Source organism: Gossypium arboreum, chromosome 2 (genome assembly GCF_025698485.1).
Source record: "Gossypium arboreum isolate Shixiya-1 chromosome 2, ASM2569848v2, whole genome shotgun sequence".
Taxonomy (NCBI): domain Eukaryota; kingdom Viridiplantae; phylum Streptophyta; class Magnoliopsida; order Malvales; family Malvaceae; genus Gossypium; species Gossypium arboreum.
This window is the reverse complement of record NC_069071.1, coordinates 22,739,833-22,766,811: the sequence shown is the minus strand read 5'-3', so window position 1 is coordinate 22,766,811 and position 26,979 is coordinate 22,739,833. Positions and strand designations below refer to the sequence as shown.

Here is a 26,979-nt window from a genome sequence, read left to right as displayed (position 1 = left end):
CGATGATTAGTGTTGTATACTCGTCTTCAAATATGATTTATTTTTTTAAAACTGTAACCATAAGGGTGATATTTTGTGTTTAATGCTATTGTCTAAATTAAACCTACTTCATCATATGATATAAAGCAACCTGCTTATAGTCTTGTCTTTGGAAGGCTTGCTAGAAGGTTTTTTAGTTTTCTTGCTCAGGTTCTTTTGTGTCGCCGTCTACACCACTAGAGAATTCAAAAGTCGCTATTTGTTGAATATTAAAAACTTAAAAATGTATATCATCTTTATAATCAAGTTTAAAGGAAGAATATTCTATTTTGGACGAAAATATTATATGAGCTTACGGCTAAAATCTTAAGTTAGAACATCCGTGGGTTGGGGAAATGACGAGCAGTGAGACATCTCAAGAGTAAGTTGAGAAAAAATGAGGCCTCAATTGTTTCTTATAAAACAAAGTTAAGTGCAAGACGTATGAGAAGGGTTCGTGAAAGGTGTAGTTTTTCTAGTAGAATGGAAATTGACATATATGGTTCTAGAGGAAGGTTATCGGTGGAGTGGGTTGGTGATTGTTTAGTCCAATTAAGAAGCTTTTCTTCCTTGCATATTGGTGTTGAAATCGAGGGTGAGGGGTTACCAAGGTCGAGAGTTATGGGGTTTTATCGGTCGCCAGATGAAAGAGGAAGGGAGAATTCTTGGAGAATTATGAAACATTTAAGAAATAATAATTCTTTGCCGTGGTTGGTGATGGGTGATTTCAATAAAATAATGTACTCGTTTAAGAAACGAGGAGGTTGGTTGCAGGATGATCAGAGGAAGCATAATTTTCAAGAAGTATTGAAAGAATGTGATCTGAGTTATTTGAGGTTTTTCAGTCGGTGGCTTACTTGGAAAAGAGGAAAGATGCCAGATAATAATGTGCACGAGAAATTAGATAGGGGGTGGCAAATTCGACTTGGTAGGAGCTCTTTTCAGATTATTCTATGAAGCACCTGTCACATGCTTTTTCTGATCATTACCTACTATTGGTAGATATTGTAGGTAGAAGGCGTTTATAGAGGGAAATAAGCAATTTCCAATTTAGATTCAATGTGATTTGGGTCTTCGAAGAATCATGTGAAGTGCATTAAGGATATGTGGGAATCATCTAGGCTGGGTGTACCAGCGAAGTTGGAGGAGTTAGGGAGGGAGTTGAGCAGATGGGCAAAGGAAGAACAAAGGTGTAGGAAACTTAGAGTGGAAGAGCAGACCTCAGTTGACCTTGATGAGGAGAGTTGACCTTGATGAGGAGAATCTGATGGAGTTGATAGAGGTAAAGCTTGCATTAAATATGGAGGTTGATAAAGAAGAGTTTTTTCTGGAGCACAGGGCGAGGGTCAATTGGTTGAAATTTTGTGATCGTAACATAGCTTTTTTCCACAAATTTGCCATTAACCGCATGAATAAGAATAAGGTTAAAAGGATTACTAAACAAAGATAAGGTGTGTGTCAGAAGATAGTGGTATGGCTGAGGTTGTTTTCGAGTATTTCAAAGAGTTGTTCACAACCTCCTCAGTTATAAATAGTGGACATGTGTTATCAGGTATAACTTCTAGTATCTTGGAAAGTATGAATGATGAGTTGTCTGTGGCTTTTACAGAAGAAGAGGTATGGGAAGCGGTTAAAGGAATGACATTCCTAAAAGTATTAGGTATGAATAGTTTCCTAGTGTTGTTTTTTCAAAATTACTGGCACATTGTGGGCAAGAAGATATCCCAGTTTTGTATTCAGGTGTTAAAAAATGAAAGGGAGATAAAAGATATCAATAAAACAAGTATAGTGCTTATTTCGAAGGTTGTAAATCCAAAATCGATGTCACAATTTCATCCTATTAGCCTCTGTAACGTTTTCTACAAAATTATTGTGAAGACAATTGCGAATATGTTCAAGTCTTGGATGTATGCATTGATGAAGCTTAAGGGGCTTTTATCCCGAGGAGACAAATATCTGATAATGTTCTTATTGCTTATGAATTATTGCATGCGTTAAAAAAGAGACACTCTGCAGCCACAAGATCTTTTGCGCTGAAGTTGGATATGAGCAAGGTATATGATAAGGAGGAGTGGGGTTTCGTGGCCAAGGTAATGGAATGTATAGGTTTTAATAGAAACAGGATTGATATAATAATGAGGTGTGTGACAATTGTAACACCTTTAACCCATATCCATTGCAGGAATAAGGTTACTGAGCATTACCAAAATTTACAGATTAATTAGCAGACATTTCATATCATCTAGCATACATATCAAAAACCAATCAAAATCAATTATATTGTCCCTTATGCAAGTCCTCGAGGCTCAAAACACACATTGGAAATAAGTCGGGACTAAATCGGGTACTCAAAGAATTTTTTTTTTTAAAACATCAAAATTTTTCAAAAGTGCAGGGGACACACACCCGTGTAGTCAGGCCGTGTGGCTCACATGATCAAAAGACATGCCTGTGTCTCAGGCCGCGTGGGCATTCAAAATAAGGGCACACGGCTGTGTCTTAGCCCATGTCTAAACTTGTGAGCTCTCTAACTTGGGTCACACAGTCAACCCACATGCCCGTATACTAGGCCATGTGAATATTCAGTTTGTGCAAATTTAAGTTACAAGGGACACACGACTGAGACACACGCCCATGTCTCTGCCCGTGTGGACAAAAATAGGTCATTTTCCTAACCATATTTCTCACCCAATTTGTCATCAACCTAATCAACATTTTTGGACATCAACAAAGCATAACAAAGTATTCAAATCAAGCCAAAATCAATACTTAAACATGTAATACTATCACATATCAACCAAATAACCAATTTCACCTACATAACCTAATGCATAAATGCATAATTTACCAAATATGCCAATTCAACCCAACCATCAATATACGTATAAGATTTTCATCATTCAACCATTTCAAACACACACCAAACATGATAAGGCCACTTTTATCCATCGCAAGCCATTCAAATGGCTAGTTCAAACAAAACATTTATATGCCATTATTGGCCAAATTAACCTATATATGCCATTATAATCAAAATTAATTTATTAATTAATACCAAAAAGGTTGATGGATAGTGTGAAGTTACTCCGACTAGCTTCCAACCAAATTGAGTTTTCGAATTACTATAAAACATGTAAAATAACACAGAGTAAGCATTTAAGCTTAGTAAGTTCGTATAACAAGAAAATTAACTTACCATTTAATCACATTTAAGGTAAGCATTGTAATAGCCCAATTTAAACCCTAATCGAAACGGTGGTTTCGGGACCACGAATGTGAGTCAGAAAAGTATTTTAAATTTTTCTATGTTTATTATGTGTGAATTTATATTTTTGAAATTTTTGTGATTTAATTTTGTCATTTGAGTGTCGATTTAATAAAAAGGGCTTAATCGCGTAAAATGAAAACTTGGTAGTTTAATGTGCAAGGGCTGAATTGTTGTTGCCTATTTAAGTGGAGGCATTTAAGTTGCAATTTTCCCATGATATAATGATATGGACGGTCATAACCTTAATATATAATGGTTTTATATTTTATGATAAAGGTTATTTAAGTAAAATAATAATAATGTTAATATATGTTACATTATAACATAATTAAAAAGCTATTAGTACATATAATTTCTTTGAACGAAATATAAAGAAAAGAAAAAGAAAAGAAAGCTTCCATAGATTTGGTCATTGTTGATAGCTTAATCAAGGTAAGTAACTAGCTCGGTTTTTGATAATTTTTACGTTTTTGAGATCGTTGCTAAGTTATCTATAAAGCCCATGCTTGAATTTTTTTATTTTGATGAATATTTTGAGTTATGCCATTGATGAATATTTGAGTTTTGTGATGTTAGTTGAAAAAATATGAAAGTTATGTTTTGGATTGATATGTTTTGTATTGGAATTTTTGATGATTTTGAGTAAATAGGACTAAATTACAAAAATAATAAACTGATGGACTAAAATGTGAAAAAAATGGAATTTATGGATTTTATGAACACTAGGAATATTCGGCCTAAGCATGTTGTGTGCAAATTTTGCATTTTTTGTATTTTGTGGAATTTGGACTAAATTGTAAAAGTAAAATGTCAGGGGTAAAATGATAATTTGCCCATTTATGTGTTTTTGGACTAAAATGAGTAAAAATATGTTGAATGAGTTTAATTTGAATATGTTTAGATCAAGAACCAAGGAAATCGGATTTGGATCGAGGGATAACTAAAGTTGTTGACTAGTCGTCCCATTCCGTTTTTCATCGTCCGAGGTAAGTTCATAAGCGAATAGATATTGTTAGTATTTATATATACGAGTCTATATGCTGAAATTGAAATATGTGAATTTATATAAGTGAAAGCCGAATGTATATATATGCATGAGAACTAAGTTTACGAGTTCGATTCGATCGAGTTACGATGTCTAGAAGCCCCGCACGAATCATAGGACTATGCTATGTGTTTTCGTGTAAGACCACGTCTGGGACGTTGGCGTCGATATATGTGTTTTTGTGTAAGACCACGTCTGGGACGTTGGTATCGATATATATGGTTACGAGTAAGACCATGTCTGGGACATCGGTATTGTATTTGATTTGTGTAAGACCCTGTCTGGGACAGTGACATTGATATGAGATAGCATGTAAGACCACATTCAGGACGTTGGCATTGTTCGATATATGTGATTATCCGAGTATCTTATTCGATCCCTAATGGTTCAACGGGCAATATCAAGACAAAATCGAATGTGAAATTGAGTTAAAATGTCAGGTATGTGTTAAGTTAAATGATTTAAAAGACAAGGTAAGTATATATTTGATATGAACAAGTGAAAAATGCATTATGAAAGTGAGAATTATATATGTTTATGAAATTATGTGTATTCGGCCAAGTTAATATAATTACCTATCGTTCATGTAATGGTATATGAGTTTTAAGCATGAAAAAAATGTGTATTTGATTATAGATTACTTAATTCGGTCTAGTTGATTCAATACTAATGTTCATTTAATGATTTATTTTCTTTTGACTTACTAAGCTACAATAGCTTACTATGTGTGTTCTTGCTTACCTCTGTTTTATAGATTTTGGATTCAAGTTATGAGCTCGGGGATTGTCAGCAAAGTCTATTAAACTATCAACTGTCTTCGGTATTTTTATAAGTGAATTTTCGAATCTATGGCATGTATAGGCTGGATTATATTTTGAAATGTTTGATTTTGGTTAATGTAATCTTGAGCCATGCGAAAATGGCTTAATACTTTGTTATGTTTAGATTTAATACTTCGTTTTGATGATGGTTATGCTTGGTTGTGATTTTGGGTGTTTCGGCCATTATATGTCTTCATGTGAATTATGGTTGATTATAATGCTAATGGTTGTATGTACATTTGGACTTGGTTTGAACTTATGTTGAAAGTGTACCTAAGGTATATGATGTTGTGGAGAGTGTTTATGTGTTTCAGTCATAAGACAAATAATGGGTGATAAATGAGCTAAAGTATATCATGTATTAGTTAGGTAATAATTATTCTATTTGCATGGGGTATATTCGATGTTCACTTAGGGTATGTATATATATGATAATGGATGAGGTTATGTAATACCCTGAAAATTTTTGCAGTAAGATATTATCCTTGATATAGTAAAATAAGGAAATAAAGTGACAAAAAGGGAAATTTTGAGTTATGTCACTATTGGGAAGTATATTATGATATATTAATTCAAGAAAGGACTAAATTATAAAAGTGAAAAGTTTTGTTGCACAAGAGTAAATACTCAAAAATTGAGGAGTTAAAGTGTAAATATGAAAAGTTGAAGGACCAATAGTGTAAATATTTTAAGGGTGGAATGATCTAGAAACTAAGGAAAATGGATGAATTAGGACCAAATTGAATAGGTGAAGAACTATGAGGGACTAAATTGCAATTTTACCAAATTAAATGATGACTCAAGGATGGAGTTTTAAAAGATAATAAAGGGCAAAATGCTCAATTGGAAGAGAGAGAAATCTAGAAAGTAATGATGATGTTAATGATATTTTATAATTATTTAATTAGATAAATATTATTTTAATGAGATATTTTATTATTATTTATTTAGTATAAAAGGGAAGAAAAGATGAAGAATTTTCATCATCTTTCCCATGCACTAACGTGAGAGGAAGAGAGAAAGAAAGAAAGTTTTGCTTTCTTTATAATTTGGTCCTACCAAAAATTCACTATTTTCATCCAAAAATCAAAAGAATTTCCATAGCTACCAAGAGAGAAAATTGTTAAGGAGACTATGGAAAGTTAGAATATCAAGTTGGATTCAAGAAATGGAAGCTGAAGGAGAGAGAAAATCAAGATGAAGATTGAAATCAATAGAACAAGGTAAGAACATCATGATTTCAATATATTTTTAAGTTTGATATTATTGAAAAAGCATGGGATTGATGTTAATGTAGAGTTTCCTTACATATGTTCCTATGTTCTTGATATGTTAATGAAGAGAAAATAAGAGAAAGTGATGAGAAATAGTGTAGAAAAAAAAATAAGGATGTTATAAACATGGTAATTAATATCTTGCACTAAAACGGTTTTAGACAGTAGCAGTGGTCTAAATTTTAAAAATCACCAAAAATTTTGGAAATCGAATTAGAAGTTAAATAAAATATTAAATTAAATTTTATTGAGTCTAATTTTTTTATAGAAGAAACGGTGTAACCAATTAAATTGTAAATTGTGAGATATAACAAATTTAGCTAGACAAGGTCAGAATGATTTCAGGTTCCCTTGTTCTGACTTTGGAAAATCATAAAAAATTGGAGAAAAATAATTAGGTTCTTAAAGTTATATATTTAAAATCCTAAACGAGTCTATTTTCAATAGAAACAAACGAGAACATCATCTGAATCCTGTAAAATGAGATAATTAATTTTTAGTAAAGAAGGGTCGAAACTATCAGATAGCAGAATAAGGGTGACTTTAAAGAATAAACTGTACTTATTGGATAAACCAAAAATTCTGAAAAATTTATGGTAAGAAGATATGTAAGTCTAGTTTCATGGAAAATTAGCAGATCTTAATTTCGAGTTCTATAGATCAATATATAAATAATTTAGTGACTATGACACAAATGGATAGTTTTGAATATGCATATAAGTAAATAGTGAAATTATTGATAATGTTACTGGTAGCATGTTATATAAATCAAGGTTGTGGAATAGAGAGGAGGAGGAGGAAAATGAATATATGAATTTTCAGCTAGCAAGGGTTTTGTTGGGTTTTTCACACGGGAAGAAAAACAGAACCAAGTTATCCGGATGAAATATGAAGCTCTTGTTGAAGCTAGAGCAACAAAGCAATAATTCCGGATAAAGTATGAAGTAAGTTTGAGATTCAAGGACTTGAAAGTTGCAACCAAACGAAAAGAAGCAAAAGGGATGAGAAATTGAGAGAAGTATTTCATCCGGGTAACATACATACAGCTGTTTGTTGCCATCTTTAACAGGTTTACATTTAAAATTGATAATTTGTATGTTTTAAACTCAAGGACTAAATTGAATAAAAGAAGAACTATAGGGGCAATTTTGTAAAAATGTCAAAAATGTAAAAAATGACCAAAATGAAGGAAATGAATTGTTTTATAGATTAAATTAATAAATTGAATGAAATTGTTAATTTGGATCAAGATTGGGTGAAAATCGGGGAAAATGAAAAATTTACCAAAATGCCCCTGAATCTTGATATTTTTGCAATTTCGCTAGGTAAGTTCGTGTAACTTGAATTATATTCTTAAATACTTGAAATGTATGTTATTGATGTGAATATGATTTAAATATTCCTTGTATGAAAATTGATGAAACATTGATATATTTAATAAAAAGGGGAAGAAATCTCGGTTGAGCAAAAAGGAATTGACGGTAAAAAGGATCTAGCCCGGACAGGTGATCCTATCCTGATATAGCCCTCCCGAATAATACGAGTAAAATGGATTTAGCCCGGACGGGTAATCCGAATTAGGGTCTGAATTTAGCCTGGACTGGTAATTCAGATCCAAGCTCATTAGAGTAATTGTCATTGCAGGGGATTTAGCCTAGACTGGTAATCCCGACAATATTCTATGAGTTTATATTACAGGGGATTTAGCCTGAACCGGTAATCCTGCTGTAAGGATGAAGTTCGCAGGAATGTGCTTTCTGAAATGAAATGTGTAAGACCATGGTTGAAAGATACCATGGCAACATAATATGAAATTTGTAAGACCATGGTTGAAAGATACCATGGCAACGTGACATGAAATGAATAAGACCATGGTTGAAAGATACCATAACAACATGATAGGAAATGAGTAAGACCATAGTTGAAAAACACTATGGCATCATGTCAAAGATAAACAATCATCAGTTGAACAATTGATATTCGGGTTATATGTATCAGATGACGAATGGTTATATGAAATGGTTGTGTGAAATGTTTACAAGAACTGGCCATATGGAAATATATGTACAAAATAATTGTATGAAATAATTACGAAGTTAGATAAACGATATAAGTATAGGTACATGGAATATAATTTATGTTAAGTTTGATATAAACTAGTACCGAATAAATATACATAAAATATATGGAAATGATGGAGCATAAAATTTTGATATAATGAAATGAATGATATATATTTATGAAGAAACAATAAGAGAATGATATGTTTCATGACATATACATATATGATTATCTTTGATATGTTGATACAAGGAAATTATGTAAGTTGAGACAATTATTAAACTCAAGTGTGACATGTCGAGAAAATAAGTATATCAATGTTGAATTTATATGAAATACGTACTAGTATACTAACAATGTTGTTGTTTGATGCTTAGACAAGTGCAAAGCTATTGATTGAATGGTAATATATTTATTTATATGATGCATTGAATCGGTAAGTATTTAATTGAAATTTTTTTAAGTGACCTGCAAATTCTAGTAATGCTCCGAAACCTTATTTCAGCGGCAGATACGGGTAAGGGGTGTTACACGTTATGTCAAAGTATATGCTTATGATATATTTGGCTCAAAGTAATGTTTAAACATGGTAAGAGATTAACTTGATATATTTGTTTCATGGTATGTAAGTTTTGAGTTGAGTAAATATATTTGTTTTTGGTTAGGTGATAAAATATAAGTGATAGTTATGAACTTATTGGAATTAATCATTTGTATGTGTATGCATATATAACGTATTGGTATGATATATATATATATATATATATATATATATATATATATATATATGATAAGATATATTTGTAATGTATTTGATTTGAGGTGTAAATTATGGTTGGTATATATATATGTATATTAATTCATTTCCATGATAGGATATATGCATATGAGGTGATAGGGTAAAATGAAGAAAATGTAACTCAGAACATGGTATGGTTATCTATCAAGCATGTTCATATTCGGTTAAAGCAAAGGAATAAATGACCAAATGAATAGTGATATTTGTATTGGTAAAACAAATAGGTAATATGAACTTTGATAATGCATTTATGCTTGGGTTAGTCAAAATGATGTGATCATGTGTAATTGGTTTGGTAAGTAATATTCGGCTATATGGTCATGACATTAAAGTTAATTATGAGTTTAGACAAGCATTAATGTATTAGTTTGTTTGATTTGTAATTTGCACAAATGATTTGTCATGATAACTAGATATATTGGTATATAATCAATATTTGTGTTTGAATGTCTTAATATTTATATGTGGAATTTGTCATGTAAATATCTATGTTATGATTTGATTAGTCGAATGCTATATCAGATATGTAAATATATTTCGTTTAATTGAGTTGTATTATCTTAGGCAGAAATAACAACGAATGATATCCTTTAAACTGTGTATGGTTCGATAATGCCTTATAACCCTAATTCGGCGACGGGTACGGGTTAGGGGTATTACAAGCATGCTAATATAACCAAACCAATTTGGCCAAAAGCCTAAACACATGTCCTCAACAAGTTGGTCATGTAACACTTTTCATAACCAATAAACATTGATGTACATAATCACTAGGTAAGTTTCACATACATGTATCATTCATCTCATATTTCTTGTAATACCATTTCCATGTAATTCAAGTATATACTCGTAATTGTTCATTTTGAATTCATATTGTTTCATATCAGAACTTTACCCGTTAAACCATATAAAATATCGTTGGATACATGGGTAGTACACACGAAGAGTACAAATTTATAATCTGTCAATTCATGTACTTGTATGCTTATACAAGCATGTAAACGGGAAGCTCATGCGAGTTGTATATCGGGAAGCTCTTGCGTGCAAATTATCGAGAAGCTCATGAGAACTAAGTATCAGGAAGCTTAAGAGAGTTGTGGTGTATCCGCAACACATGCAGGATTACAACCATATCGGGAACCCTAATGATATGTCATTTGTATCTTTCGAATTTCTAAAGTTCAAATGGGACTCAATAATTATCGGATATGTGGTGATAATTACACACGAAAATTTATACAAATCACACACAACAATATTCAATTTAAAACATTTAAATATACAATTTAGTTACATAAACTTACCTCAATAAGTTTTCGTAAATACGAAGGCTACTAGTCTGATATTTTTTCTTTGCCTCGATCTAACTCCGTATTAGATCTATCCGGATCTATATGAATGAATTTAACTCAATTTAATATAATTCATATTTAATTTAATATAATTCATATTTAATTTAATCCAACACACATATTTGGAAAAATTACTATTTTACTCTTATACTTTTAATTAATTATAATTTAGTCCCTAGGCTCGAAAAATGAAATTCATACAATTTAATCCTTATTCACGCCTACTTGATTTTTATACATATCAATAGTAGTTGATATATTTCATAAAATTCAAAATTTTTCCATAAATTTTTCATATTTTCAATTTAGTCCCTAATTGATAATTTTATCAAAATTCTTTTTACAAAAGTTGTTTATCTAACAACAACCTTTCATTTTCTATCATAAAACTTCAAAATTCAATTACACTCATCTATGGAAAAACCTAATAATCCGGTTTTGCAAATTAATCATTGAGATGGCTAGATTAAGCTATTACGATCTCGGAAACATAAAAATTATTAAAAACGGGATAAGAATATTTACCCAAATTAGCAAAATAAGCTTGCTAAAACTCAAGCTTCCATGGCTAGGGTTTCCATGTTTTTCTTGATAAAAGATGATGAAAACAAATTTTTTCTTTTATTTAATATCACTTTAAATCTTTAATTTTCAAAATTAACCTTAATATTTTCTTCAATTTCTAATAATGAATAATCATACTTATCCACTAACTCCTCTAAATGGTTTATTTGCTATATAATGACCTTCAATTTTAAATTCCATAGCTATTTAATACTTTTAACTACTAGAATTCAATTTTCACTCTTTATGCAATTTAGTCTTTTTTATCAAGTTAGGCATGTAAACGGTAAAATTTCTTAACAAAATTTTCATACGATATTTTTATCATATTGTAAACTAAAAAATAATATTAAAATAAATTTTTTTTCGACCTCAAATTTGTGGTCTGGAAACCACTGTTCTGATTTTACTGAAAACAGACTATTACAACAATAGTTCCATATTCCGTTATTTTAAATGAGAAGCAAGGAGATTAGTTTTAGCCTTTTAGGGGATTGAGACAGGTGATCCATTAAGCCCATATCTTATTCTTGATTTGCATTGAAGGGCTTTCAAGTTTGCTTCACTTGGCTAGACAAGAAGGTAAAATTCGAGGAGAAAGAGTGGGAAGGAGGGGTTTGGCAGTGACACATTTGTTTTTTGCTGATGATAATATCTTATTTGGATAGGCAAAAGAAGAGAAGGCAAGGGCAATGAAAGATTTACTATTGGAGTATGAAGGGGTTTCAGGAGAGGTGAAAAAATTTGACAAATCGATGGTTTATTTTAGTAGCAATGTCGATAGTAGGACAAAGGATTGGATTGGGAATATTCTGGAAGTCTGAATTTTGACTAACCCGAAAAAGTATCTAAGGTTGCTGACGATAGTGGATAGGAGAAAGAAATAGGCTTTTTTAGGCTTTAAGGAGAGGTTCCTAAACCGTATTGATAGCTGGGGTTTGTGATATCTTGCCACAGGAGGTAAAGAGGTTATCGTCAAATCCATTTTACAATCAATCCCAATTTATGCTATGAATTGTTTTTTGCTTCCGATTACATTGTGTCATGAGTTAAAAAAACATTATTAGTAAGTTTTGGTGGCGCAATAATAAAACAAAGAGAGGAATTCATTGGTGCAAGTGGAAGTTGTTGTGTAAGCCGAAAGCAGTAGGTGGTTTGTGATTTTGAGATTTAGGCTCTTTCAATGTAGCATTGTTAGCAAAACAAACCTGAAGGCTTTTGATGAAACCAAATTGTTTGATGACTCGTGTTATGAAAGCTAAATATTATCAAATGACTAATTTTATGAGTGCAAAGCTTGGTGTTTACCCCTTGTATACCTGACGTAGTATCTGGTCTGCCCGTAGGGTACTTGAAGAGGGAGGTGGGTCGAAAGTAAGAAGTGGTGCTTCAATTAATATTTGGTGGGATTTATGGTTACTAGGGTCTAGACAAGGGGGAGTGATGGGTTAGACGATTAATATCAATTATACATGTCTCAGCCCTAATTGATGTAAATTCTTATACCTAGAAGGCTAACGTAGTGGATTGGCTGTTTGATAGTGACCAGATTAGGAAAGTTTTATCCATTCCACTGTCGAGATTTGCTCAGGTGGACGAATTTGTGCGGCAACGAGATATTACAGGGACCTATTAGGTAAAGAGCAGATACAAATGGCTTTTTTCTAAGAATAAGGGTGTTACAATGGTTGTGCATACAATGTTTATAAAATCTTAAATTGGCCAATAAAATAAAAATTATATATTACTACTATTTTATTGTTATTGTTTTAATGCATAACACTTGTTTTATTATTAATTTTATTATTATTCTAGAGGCTTAAGTTGTATCTATCTTAGTGTTATTTAAATATTCTTATTGTTAAAAATTTATTTTAGTTTGTTAGAAAATGTTTATTTTAATATTTTGATGTATTATATATATTTAAAATTATATAAAAATAAGTAATACGGGCCGACCAAATCGAGTCTGGATTTTAACATTTTTATCAGGTCAAATTTCGACAAAATTTTAAGCCCATTTTTTAGGCTGGGTCAAGCTTAGGCTTAGCATACAAACCTAAAATTTTAGTTGAGCCCAACCCGAACTGTAACGAACTGGCCCATCCCATGAGTACCTCTATCTAGAAAGTTGCTAACAATTTTATCCCTATTTTAAGTAATCTAGTAGCTAGAAGAGTGGCAGTGGAGAGTTGCTGTCGAGTTTGTCATGGAGCTAAGACGGTCGAGCGCTTATTTCGTGAATGCCCGGTTACGGTCCAGGTACCGAGTGACTTGATGGTGCCATTTTCCTCCACAATAATGCAAACAAGAGAAAAAATTGGTTAGTCAAAGAAATTGTTAACTGCACGTTAGATAGATGTAAACTGTGGGTGGTCACATTCTAGGCGGTATGGTTTAATCGGAACTATGTTTACCATGAAGGTATCAACCAACATACGAATGGTATAGTTGCATTTGTAAAGTCATACATGCAAGAATTGGAATGTTTAGATTTTGTTTTACCACATTTTCATAAAGTTCGGAATGTTGTATGGGAACCACCAGCAGGATTCACAGTAAAGGCAAACTTTGATGTAGCTTTTAATTAGATAACCACTAAGGCTCCAGCGGATGTTTTTATTAGAAATAAGGAAGCCCTAGTGATGGCGGCTGGTACTTACCCATTCGAGCATTTGGCTGACACAATGGTCGCAGAGGCAAGGGCGTGCCTCAGTGCTGTGATTTTGTTGAACGAGTTAGGATTTCGGGAGGTGGTGGTGGAGGGTGATTCTTTGACAATTATGAAGAAGTTACGGGTCCATGTAGAGGATAGATTGGCTATTAGTGTGTTGATTAAGGAGATTAGAGTTAGGGCCCAAAACTTTGATTCAGTGGAGTATAATTTCATACCTCGACAGGGGAACTGAGCAGCGCACACGCTGGCGGTAGAGGGTTGGAGATTTGAGGGGCATAGGGTCTGGATTGAGGAAGCTCAGGTGGCGGTGGAAACGGAAGCAGATCGGGACCAACGGATCATGAATTAGCGGGATTGAGACAACATTTCTAGTGTCGGAGGAATCAATAATTTTTGGAATCTGGTAAGAATAGGAATGCAGGAGCAAATTGAGCGCAATGAAGGAAAATGCCATCGCCTGTGGATGGGGATCGGAGCTCGTGTTTTACTCCGGTATGGCGGTACTTGGGTTTTGAAGAATGGGGAGGCCGTTTCATTTTCTTTTGTTTTGGTTAGGTTTTTCCTTCGGGGTTAAGTTTTTAGGCCAGTTTGCTTTTTCTTTTTCTGCTGCTTCTGTTTATGGTTTTAATTTTCAAAGACAATATTTATGGCACCGTTTAGGCTTATTGGTGGCGGTTGTAACGGGCTCCCTTCGTTAATGTTACTCGGGTCAGTATTCGATCGAGTCAAATTGAATTGAGTTAAAAAATTTTAAGTTAGTCAAATCAACGAATTCTATTTTAGTAATTATACTTATTTGAATTTTTTTTAAATCGGATCTAATCGAATAAAAAAATTTCGAGTCAAGTCAAGTCGAGTTAACGAATCATATTATTTATAATCAATGTTGCGTTTACATGAACTGTTTATTTAACTAGTAAACGAAGTAAAAAATTATTTAACTACATCATGGTTTTGGCTTTTAATTTAATAAATAAACATTTATCAAAACAACATAGTTTTGCCTTTTAACTTAATGGTTTTGACTTTTAACTTTAAAAAGTGAACATTTATCAAAACGGTGTAGTTTTACCTTTTCTTATTTAGATTTTCGGATAACTCGAATTGTGTAATTTATATTCGAGTCAAATCAAAAAATTTAATTTTTTATTCGAGTTGATCCAAATAACTTGATTAACTCAAATAACTCGAATTATTTAATACAAAATTCAAAAAATTTATCTAATTTTTTGAATCGAATCGAATCGAATTTTATTTATCCTAACTAAAAATTTATTAAAAAATATTACTATGCCCTATTTCGGAAGAAAAACTCAATCTATAAAAAACTAAATCATCCCAAAAAAAGAAATTATTTATCTTTAAACTATCGTGTAACTAGAAAAAAAAATGTGTTTAGAAGAGTTATGGCTTGATATGATATATAGTGAGCCATGGAAGGTCCCACTTAAATTGGAAGGTAGAGTGCATGGTATGAGCTGAGACTATTGATGGTTCTCCGTAGTTGAAACGAGAATGTAGGGTAGTGATGAATGGAAAATATTGTTGTCCATAGGGATTGATAGAGGAAAGCCATGATAGTTAAAAGGCTTTTATATATATATATATATATATATATATATATATATTCATTTTCAACTAAAAGGTAGTTCAAAGATATATAGTTTTTTTTTTTTGAAATGGTTGGATTTTTTATGGGTAGGGTAGGGTAGGTGTAATAGTCCGTTTTTAGTAAAATAAAAATAGCAGTTTCGAGACCATAAATCTAATTCTGAAAAAAAAATTATTTTAATATTATTTTATAATCTATAGTATGATAATAATGTCGTATGAAAATTTCATAAAAAATTTTCTTGATTATATGTTTAATTTGATAAAGGAACAAATTACACAAAGTGTAAAAGTTATGTTCTAATAGCTAAAGGGATTAAATAGCTATGGAATTCAAAATTTGAGGTCCTTAAATGATAAATAGACCATTAAAAATGCTTATTTATTAAGGATGATGATTCATCTATGGAAAATAAAATAAAGAAAATGATGAAATTGAAAAGTGAAATAATAAAAGATGATAAATGATAAAAAAAAATGAAAATATCATCAATTTTATCATCTTCTTCCCCAAAAATACATGGAAACCCTAGGAAAGAGAAAACAAGCTTTCTTGACTTGATTGGATCCGGATAGACCAAATTCGGAGTTAGAGAGAGGAAAAAAGAAAGTGTGGAATTAGTAGATTTTACGTACACAAACATTTATTGAGGTAAGTTCGTATAGCTAAATTGTGTTTATTTTTATGCTTGAATTGATTGTGGTATGTGTTTCTATGAATTGTATAAATGTGATAAATGTATGAAATAATCAAATGCCAGCTAATGTTCAGAAAATGATAAGTTCCGTTCGAATAATGAAATTCGATGGATACATGATTTACCGTATTGAATGTGGTCCTGCATATGTTGTGGACAGAATATAGCTCGGACGAGCAATCCTGTTATAAGCCCTCTCAAGCATCTTATTATATAGTTCTTGCGAGCATCCTGATCGGTAGTGATTCTGCATGTGTTGCGCACTGCTGCAACTCTTTGTGAGCGTCCTGTTACATGATTCGATCGGTTGTGATCTAGTATTTATTGTAGACACAAACACAACTCTTAGTGAGCATCCTGATATAGACTTTTATGAGCTTCATGACATGGCTTGCTTGAACTTCCTATTATGCTACCCGGAGCTCCTGTTACATGGCTCTTTGTGAGCTTCCTGATAGGCTTTTATTGAGTTTCCTGATTAAAAGTTATTTGTGAACTTCTTGTTATAGACTCTTATGAGTTTCTTGGTATAGCCCGGATAAGCTTCCTGTTACATGGCTCACATGAGCATCCTGATATATGGCTCGAGAGTGTGCTTCCTGATTATGTGCCCTTATAGGTACCCCTGAATATGAATTGAAGGTTTCTGATTTGTACACTTCTAGTGTACTACGTTTATATCCATCAATATTTCAAATAAATTCAACAGGCAAAATCCTGACATGAAATAATCTGAACTTGAGATAAAATATTTTGAAAATGTACTTGAAATACATGGGTATGAATTATATATATTATTTGAATTCATGATGTGGAAAATATATGTATATGGCAATTTGGTTGTTATTGAACCCATACATGTTTCTTGATGTTTATATGAGATAGTATGACTTAGAAATGAACTATTACCTGTATGTACATGAAGTACATGGAAATGACATTACCTGATATAATGATGCATGAATTGGTTGTTACATTAATGTGGATCATGCTTGATGACTTTGTTCATCCATGATTAAGGACTATTATATGTGATTACTTGGCTAACATGATGAGGATATGTGTTTAGGGCTTGTAATAAAATTGGTTGGTAGTGCCTTGCATGTTTATTTTGAACATAAGTATATGGTAAGTTATTTACCATGTTATATGAACTTACTAAGCATTTCATGCTTACTCTGTTTTATTTTCCCTTGTTCTATAGTAATTCGGAAGCTCGTTGGATTGAAAGCATCGATAAAGATCATTCACACAATCCATCGGCCCATCTTGGTATAGATGGTAAATTAATTATGGTTATAATGGCATGTATAGGTTAATTAGCCAATGTTGGCATGTAAATTTTTGGGTTATAACTGGCTATTGGAATGGCTTGTGATGAACATGTTTTGATATGTATAAATGAGGCTAAAACATGTTTGGTGCGTGCTTCAATGATTGATTGATAGAAATCATGTTGGCATATTGAAAATTAATTCTAACATATTTGATAAAATATGCATATAGGTGAATTCGATAAGTTAAGTAAGTTTATATATTTAATTACATGGTGGTAAAGTGTCATTTGAGGTGTTTAAGAGCACATTAGTTGTATGTGATGACATGTCATGCTTGAGACTTGATTTTGACTTGAATTAATTGTTTTAAAAATGGCTTGTAAATATGTTTGAGTATTGGTGTAAGAGGAAGACCAATTGGGTGAGAAATGTGGTTTGAAAAATAACCTATTTTTGTCCACAAGGGCAGAGATACGGGCGTGTGTCTCAGCCATGTGTGACATATAGCCTAGCACATGGGCGTGTGATTTGGCCGTGTGTCCCCTGTACCTTTTATAGACATAGGTGGTGGCAGCTTCTCTATTACATCGACTTTTGCTTTACCAACTTCAATTCCTCGTTTTGATATTTTGTGCCCCAAAATGATACCCTACTTAACCATAAAATGACATTTCTTCCAGTTAAGGATAAAGTTCATCTCTTCACACCGTTTTAGCACCTTAGCAAAATTATTTAAATAGTCATCATATGAATCTCTGAACACCGAAAAGTCATCCATGAATACTTACAAAAATCATTCAACCGTATTAATAAATATTGCCATCATGCACCTTTGGAAAGTTGTAGGCACATTAGATAACTCCAAAGGCATTCACCGAAAAGAAAATGTATCGTTTGGGCAATTGAAAGTGGTTTTATGCTGATGTTTGAGGCTACAGCTATCTGATTGTACCCTGAATAACAGTCCAAAAAATAATAATAATCCCAAACCGTAAGTCTATCCAATATCTAGTCCATGAACGGTAGCAAGAAATGGTCTCTCTGAGTCGTTTTGTTCAATTTTCTACAATCTACACAAATTCACCAACCCATGATTGTCCTTGTTGGAATCAGCTCATTATTTTCATTATCCACAATCGTGATTCCTTCTTTTTTTGGCATGCATTGAAGTAGACTCATTCACAAGCTGTCATAGATGGGGTAAAAAATTCTTGCATCTAACCATTTGATGATTTTCTTCTTGACTACCTCCTTCATGATTCGGTTTAGTCTTTTGTGTCCATCAATCGATGTCTTCTCACCATCTTTTAGTAAGATTTTATGCATGCACAAAGACGAACTAATACCTCGAATATCAGCTATAGTCCACTCGATTACCTTCTTAAAATTTTTTAGAACATCAATCAACTTTTTCTCTTAACTCTCGATTAACTCAGCTGAAATAATCATAACCAAAGTCAAAGAATTTGTAATAGTCTGGTTTAGACCCTAGTCGAAATAGTGGTTTCGAGACCACAAATTCAAGTCAGAAAAATATTTTAGTATTATTTTCTATGCTTATAATATGTAAATTGACATGTGTGAAAGTTTAGTATGAAAATTTAATCATTTGTGTGCTCAATTTGATAAAAGGACTTAATCGCGTAATAGGTAAAAGTGGCCTTTTATTTGCTTAAGTGCTTATTTGTTATGTATTTGTAAACGAGAGGTCATTATGTGGTTAATATGCCATTTACATGGTTAATGGACATTAATGGCCTTAATATATGTGAATTTATAATGGTTTATTAAAGGGTATTTTGGCAATTGGCATATTAATCATAAAATAAATAAAACAAAACATGTTAATGGATGATTCATTCATCCTTATTTCCGAAAATCACAAGAAAAAGAAAGAAAATAAGTTTCTTAGGGTTCAGCCAAGTAAATTGTTGATTAAGGTATGGTTTTTGATCAGTTTTCCATAATTTCTAAGTTTTTGTAATCGTTGCTTTGTATACAATCAAACCCATGTCTCAATTTCTGATTTTGTTGATGATTTTGAGTTGATCTTTTGATGAAATTATAATCTTTGTGAAGTTAGTTGTTGGTAAATGAAAGATATGTTTTGGGTTAACATATTTTGTATTTGAATTTTTGATAAATTTGAGTAATTTTGACTAAATTGTGAAATTTATAAATTTAGGGACTAAAATGTGAAATAATTGAAATATGTGGGCTTTTATGAGCTATAGGAAGATTCAGCCAAGCATATGTCTAAAGAAATTTTGTATATTTTGTGATTTTATGAATTAGGGACTAAATTGTTTAAATGTGGAATGTGAGGGCTAATTTGTAAAATTCCCTAAATATGTGTTTTTGGATTTTGAATGAATGTGAGTTTGAATAAGTTAAATTTGAATTTATATAGATCAAGAACTAAAGAAAATGAAATTAGATTGAAGAAAGTCGAAAGTCGTCGAGTAGCCGATTCCATTTATCCGAACCTGTACGAGGTAAGTCTATATACAAATAAATGTGTTTTAAATTGATTTACTATCGAATATATGCTATTGTACTATGATGAATGAATATATATGTGTTGAGAAAAATGAGACATCCGAGGAAGTATTGATAAAGTTTTGACGTCCGAAAAGCCCCGTACGAACCCTAGGAATAGTTAGGATACATATGTCATGACATAAGATCCGATATATGTTATTGTGTAAGACCATGTCTGGGACATTGGCATCGACTTATGATTTACGTGTAAGACCACGTCTGAGACGTTGGTATCAACTTATGATTGACGTATAAGACCACGTCTGGGACGTTGGCATCGTATTTGATTTCGTGTAAGACTCTGTCTGGGACAGTGGCATCGATATTTGATTACATGTAAGACCACGTCTGAGACGTTGGAATTGTATGAGCTTTCCGAGATATCCACGTATCCTTATGATTTTGAACGGTTCAATGGGTATTCTGACAAAATAGCTGACTATGTGAATTTGTATCTGACTCAGGTACGTTTGAATTGTATACCACGTTTGAGAATGAAAGGTAAGTATATGTACCTCGGTGAATATATGATATAAGTATGATTTGCTATGAGAATGAGTTATGATATGTATATGTGAATTATGTTCAAATGAAATATAAGAGATATATGGCTAAGTGAATGTATTTTGCCTTAAATTATATGAATGAATTGATGTTATTTGTTAAGTTTATTTGTATATGGCTTACTAAGATTTTGAAAGCTTATGTGCTTGCATTGTTTTATAGATATTGTAGCTATCAGGAGCTCGGGGATTGTCAAGGATCATTACCACACTATCGAACTCTATTTTGGTACCTTTTGAAAATGTATATATTGTAGTATGGTATGTATAGGCTAGAGGATTTTGGCTATGATTTGTGATATGGATATTTAGCCATGTGATATGGCTTGGTTATGGATGAGATTATAAATGAATTTGGTATATGCTTGTGTTCATAAATGGTATGTTTTGATGTGTTTCAATGGCCTAGTGAAATGGTCAATTTGGTAAGGTTTTGGCATGTGAATGAATGAGTTGAATTGGAGTTATGAAACATATGATTTAATATGACTTTGGCTTATGATTTGATATGATTGAGTATAGATTATAAGCTTGAATTTGGTTGATAATAATATAGCATGAATAATGTAAGTTTTGGTATTGAAATTGGCTGAAATTATAGTGCAAATGTGTTTGGTTTGGTGCTTGTAGGTTTGACCTAAATTGGGTGGCAAATTGGCTTTTCAAATGGCCTATTATTGTCCACATGAGCAGAGACACGGGCGCGTGTCTCAGCTATGTGCGACACATGGTCATGTTGCACGGACGTGTGTCCCCTGGTGTACCCTATGATTTTAAGTCAGTCTTGAGCATAGCCAAGGCACACGGGCATGTGGCTAGCCGTGTGACCCTAGTCAGTTTCGACCACGGTCAAGGCACACGGGCATGTCTTGTGGCTGTGTGATTAAGTTAGTATGTATGCCCTGATTTGACACTGTCTAGACACATGAGCGTGTCTAATGCCGTGTGAGGCACACGGCCGGTTCACACGGGCGTGTGACCTCTGTAACTTAGAAAATTTATTTAAGTCTTGAAAAATTTTGAATGTGTTCAGTTTGGTCCCGAACCTTCTCAAAAGAATGTTTAAGGTTTCATAAACCTTCTAAAGGGACTATTTGTGATGAATTGCTATGATATGATGATGTATGATTTATGATTTTGTAATGTTTCGATTTGTCCGGTAATGCCTTTAACCCTAGTCCAGCAACGGATACGGGTTAGGGGTGTTACAGAATTACCCAAATAAACACATTTCAAATAGGATGGAAGTACCTTTAACTTTGATTTTGGTAGCTCCTCAATTGATGCTTTTGATTGTATATGCTTACAGGATGCCAATTCCAATGATTTGAGTCAAGATTGGGAAATGATTCCTTTCGAATTGGCTTCCAGCAAAGCTAGATATTCTTCATCTTTATTAACACTTGGTGGATCAAACATTAATTCTTCATTCTGTAGAGACCAATGATTCCATGATGGACATTGCGGAACATTTTTTTAACTGTATCAGGAAATCTTATGGCTTTAAATTCATTAAAGGTTGCATGATTGTCTTGAACTCGCATGGTGAGTTTGCCTTTCTACACATCGATTAATGTTCTACCATTTTCCAAGAAAGTCATTCCCAGGATGATTGGTACTTCTTTATCTACATCAAAATCTAAATTAATAAAGTTAGTTGGAAATATAAATTTATCAACACGTACCAGTCCATTTTCGATCTTCCCTTCTAGATGTGCTAATGATTTGTTTGCCAATTGAAGTGTAACTGTTGTTGTAACACCCTGATTTTGGGCCTAGTCGGAACAGTGGTTTCGAGGCCACAAATCTGACAATGAAAATTTTATTTTTATTATATTTTTATGGTCTATGATTTCACGAAATAATTTTGTGAAAATTTCGTTCGAAAATTTTGACGTTCGGGCACTTAATTTAGTCAAAAGGACTAAATCGTAAAAAGTAAAAAAGTTGAGTTATACATACTAGAGGTGTCCAATTGTTATGAAATTTTAAATTGAGGATCCTTAAATGGTAATTAGACTGTTGGTTAATTTCTGGACCAAAATAGACATGAAATGGGTGTAATAAAATATTTTTAAGTTAGGGGTATTTTGGTAAACTAATAATTAAAAGAATTAAAAAGGGAAATAAGCCAAATTAGATATCATCTTCTTCATTCAACCATTTCTACCAGTAGCAGCCATGGTTAAGGTTTTTTCAAACTCCCAAGCTCGATTGTAAGTGCTCCCTAGCCCTGTTTTTAAAGTTCTTTACATTTTTGAAATCCCAGTAACTTGGTTAAGCTTATTCTAGCAATAATTTAACCTAGGGTTTATATTTGGAAAAATAACCATAGGTGAAATGTGTTAATTTTGATGTTTTATGGTAGAATATGAAGCTTGAAATTGTGTTAAACAACTTTTACTAAGCGATTTTACGTGAAAACGAGTAAAACGACATAATCGGTAAAAATACATAATGTTCATAAGTACATGTTAGAGTGTGAATTTGTTGTTGCTATAGAAGGGAAAAATGATCAGCATGTCATAAAACATAAGGAAATAGGATGAATTTTAATTTATGAGCCTATGGGCAAAAATGTAATTTTGACAAAGTTTAGGGGCAAAATTATAAATTTTGAAAAATATGATTTTAGGTTAATTTGAATAATGTGAGTCCTAATTAGGCTATATTTGAAATGATAGATCAAGAAAAAATCGAAATTCGGGCTAAAATCGAAAAATATCAGGTTGTGGACAAAATGGTAAAAATGACCATTTTCGCATACGAGGTAAGTTCATATGATTTTTGATAATGCAATGTGTAATTTAATGTTATTGCCTTGATATTAAATGAGATGTAAGTTCATGTGTAACTGTGGTAACATAATTGTCATTTTAAGTAATTTAATGATATTTATTTGATATGATGATTATTATCATGAAATATTATGCTTTGTGGTTATTATTGAGTAATATGCAAATTATGTGAGCTACTTGATAAATATGAAATGCTACCAAGTATCGGTTCCAACATTCCGTGGAAGACGACAAAGATGTGTGATCGAGGAAAAATCCCGTTTGAACCTTGGGAATAGATTAGGATACAAGTGACATGTCACTAGGATATTTGAGTTTCGAACTCGTTGAGTTGAGTCTGAGTTCGTGAGATGTAACTAGGCATCTGAACTCATTGAGTTGAGTCCGAGTTCACTTATGGGTGGGTTACATGGTAGCTTGGCTACACATATATTTCGCAGGCTATTGAGTTTGTCTAGCTGTGGGCATGACACTTATGTGCATGCATTCCGTGTATCTGATTATATTTCGAGTGTTCAACGGGTAATTTGGCGAAGTATTCGTTGATGATCCCAATGAGATAAGCCATTGGTGAGTATGTCTTTGAGTTATGTTACAAGTTGTACAGGTATGTACACTAAACTTATGTGTGATGCCTTGACATGTGATGATCTATGATGTATATAGTATTTGGTGAATATTATGAAAATGACATGATTTGGAATAAGTCCTTGATACTTGATGACATTGAGATTATGGATTTATGCTTATGAAGCATAATTATGTGTTCTTACCATTATGAATAAAATGATATTGTATGGATTTGGTGAATAAGAGTAATGAATGAGTAAATTTAGCCTTGGCAGTTTTGGGTTACTGCAGTGGTTTAAATTTGGAAATTCACCATAAATTATAGAAATTGAATTAGGGGCTGAATAAAATATGAGGTTAAAGCCCAATGAGTTTAGTTTCACATAGAAGAAACGGTATATGCAATCAAAATTTATATTATGAGATATTTAAATTGTTGTGAGATAGAGTCTGAATGACTTCGTGATCCCCTGTTCCGATTTGAGAAAATCATTAAAAATTGTATAAAAATAATTATTTCTTGTAATTTATATTATTAAAATCCTTAGTGAATCTATTCTCTATAAAGATAGACGAGAGAATTATCCGAATTCTGTACTATGAGAAATATAATTTTTAGTGAAGAGAGGTCAGAACTATTGGACAGCAAAACAGGGGAAACTTTAATGAATAAAATGTACTAATTGGCTAAACCAAAAATTCTGAAAATTTTATGGGAGAAAGGTATATGAGTCTAGTTTCAAAAAAAATTAATGAAACTTAATTTGGAGTCTCGTATCTCTAGATATAAATTAATTAGTAAATGTAAATTGGTAAAACAACTTAACCTGAACAAGAGTAAATTGTACGATTATGATGTTTTACCTAAAAAAAAAACATGTAGATAATTTCTTATTAACTTCATATGGACTTACTAAGCGTAAAGCTTACCCCTCCTCTCTACTTCTTCAGTTTTGGCAGGTCGGCTTGGGGTTGGAGATCGTCAGAGGCAAAATCACACTATCAAGTTATCATTTTTGGGAGAATTAATTCAAATATTAGAAATATCAAGTGAGTGGCATGTATAGGAAGTTGGTTTGTGATATGTATTATTATTATGACTTTGACCATACGTATCGGTCTGCATTGAGCCATTGTATATGATCATGAGATGTGTCCTCATCCATTATGGTTTGTAAGTTTAATTAATCATGCTATGTCCTATGTTTTGATGTGATGATATAGTTAGCTTTGTTTGTTATGCATGATTGGTAATACATCAGATAAGTTAAATGCAGGCCAGTGGATCATGAATTAAATGGAAATGAGTAATGTTGCCTTGAATATGGATGTTTAATGGACAAATTGGTAACTACATTATGATGGTATAAAATGTGAATAAGATTTAGCATGTCTAGTTCTAGTTAGTGTAAGAATGTATATTATATACAGGATGGTAAGCAAATATGTTTAAATTGAATGACATGTTATTGCATGATTATGGATGTGTAAGTTCTCATTTATGCCATGTTATGTGTTTTTAAATATGAGTCTATGCATGTGTTTTAAAAGTTTTGAATTAAATGAAATTTTATGGCCCAGTTTTTGTCTATGTGTATGGTTAAGTCTGGTAATGCCTCGTACCCTGTTCCGGCCTTGGATACGGGTAAGGGGTGTTACAGTTATTGGTCTGACTTCACCAATACCAAATTGCCTAAACAAAAACATAAACATCAAGTTTATACTTTCTCCCAAATCAGATAGTGTCATACCACAATAAGAATCTCCAATGTTACAAGGTATGATAAAACTCCTTAGATTTTTCATTTTTTTGGGGCAGTTTGTTATGTAGGAATGTACTACACTCTTTTTTTAATGTCATTGTCTCAAATTCCCCCAATCTTCTTTTCTTAGAGAGGATGTCCTTCATGAATTTGACATAATTCAATATTTTCTCTAGAGCTTCCACAAGTGGGATATTGATATGAAGTTGTTTAAGCACGTCCAAGAACTTCTTGAATTAAACCTCTTGTTTCTGTTTCTAGAGTCGTTGAGGATAAAGAGGTGGTGGGGTTTTAATTTTTTCCTATCCACCTTCTTATATTAAAACTACTTTCTGGGTCTCAGGTACAAAATTCTCCATTACGGGAATAAACTTTTGTACTATAAGAATTCCAACATCGGTTTGAATTTCCTCATTGTTCTGAGCATTAACAGGCTTGCCTTCAGTTTCAATATTTTTGGGGTCCAACATCTTCCCACTCCTTAAGGTAAAGACTTTGCAATGTTCCTTACCCAAATTCCTCGGGTTTTCAATATTGTTTGGCAAAGCACCTTAGGATTGGTTTCTAAGCTCATTGGCTAGCTATCCCACTTGATTTTCCAAGTTATTCGATGTTGTTGTTGGCCTTAGATCAATGTTGCTTGGCCTTGACTCAAGGAACCATTTTTCGCTATGTATGCCTTCAACAAATTCTTGAGACTACTTAAAGGTTTAGTTGGTGGAGGTTTTTGAATTTGTTGATAGTATTCCGGTTCATAGCTTGGTCTTGCTGGCATATGAGAGTTACTTGGACCAGCCCATTGATTGCCCTGAGAAAAAAATGAATGGTTTGGCCATGAAGAATTATACTAATTCAACTGTGGACCACTCCAATTCTGATTCTCTATGTAATAGATTGACTTTAGATTTGATGGGCAATTCTCAAAAACATGACAATCTCCACAATATACAGAAGAGATAATCTCAAACTAGTTCAACTACAGATCTATCATGTTACCGTTGAAACCATTAACAATTATGTTTTTAAGCATAAAAAACATAGAATATACCTGGGTTACCACGAAGTAAGTGTATCAACTTCGTGTACTCTTTTCACCCTTCTTCCTGTGGTTGTTCGATTAGTCAGACACTGATAATTGTTGCTAGAAATCCTTTCAAGAATTTTGTATGCCTCATTGTATGATTTTGAAAGAAGGGCTATATTAGTTTAATCATCTACCATAATTCTTGTATGAGCATTGAGACCATTGTTGAAGGTCTCCAACTAAATACAGTATAGA

General features: G+C 32.5%; 1 long non-coding RNA gene across 1 annotated transcript; it reads right to left on the bottom strand.

The window, feature by feature from the left end:
* Positions 1-13,172: 13,172 nt before the first annotated feature.
* Positions 13,173-14,611, bottom strand: LOC108466476 (uncharacterized). The gene is made up of 2 exons (XR_001868636.2): positions 13,866-14,611; positions 13,173-13,493 (listed from the first exon to the last, which is right to left on the bottom strand). It is a non-coding gene; the product is annotated as an uncharacterized LOC108466476 (long non-coding RNA).
* Positions 14,612-26,979: the final 12,368 nt, after the last annotated feature.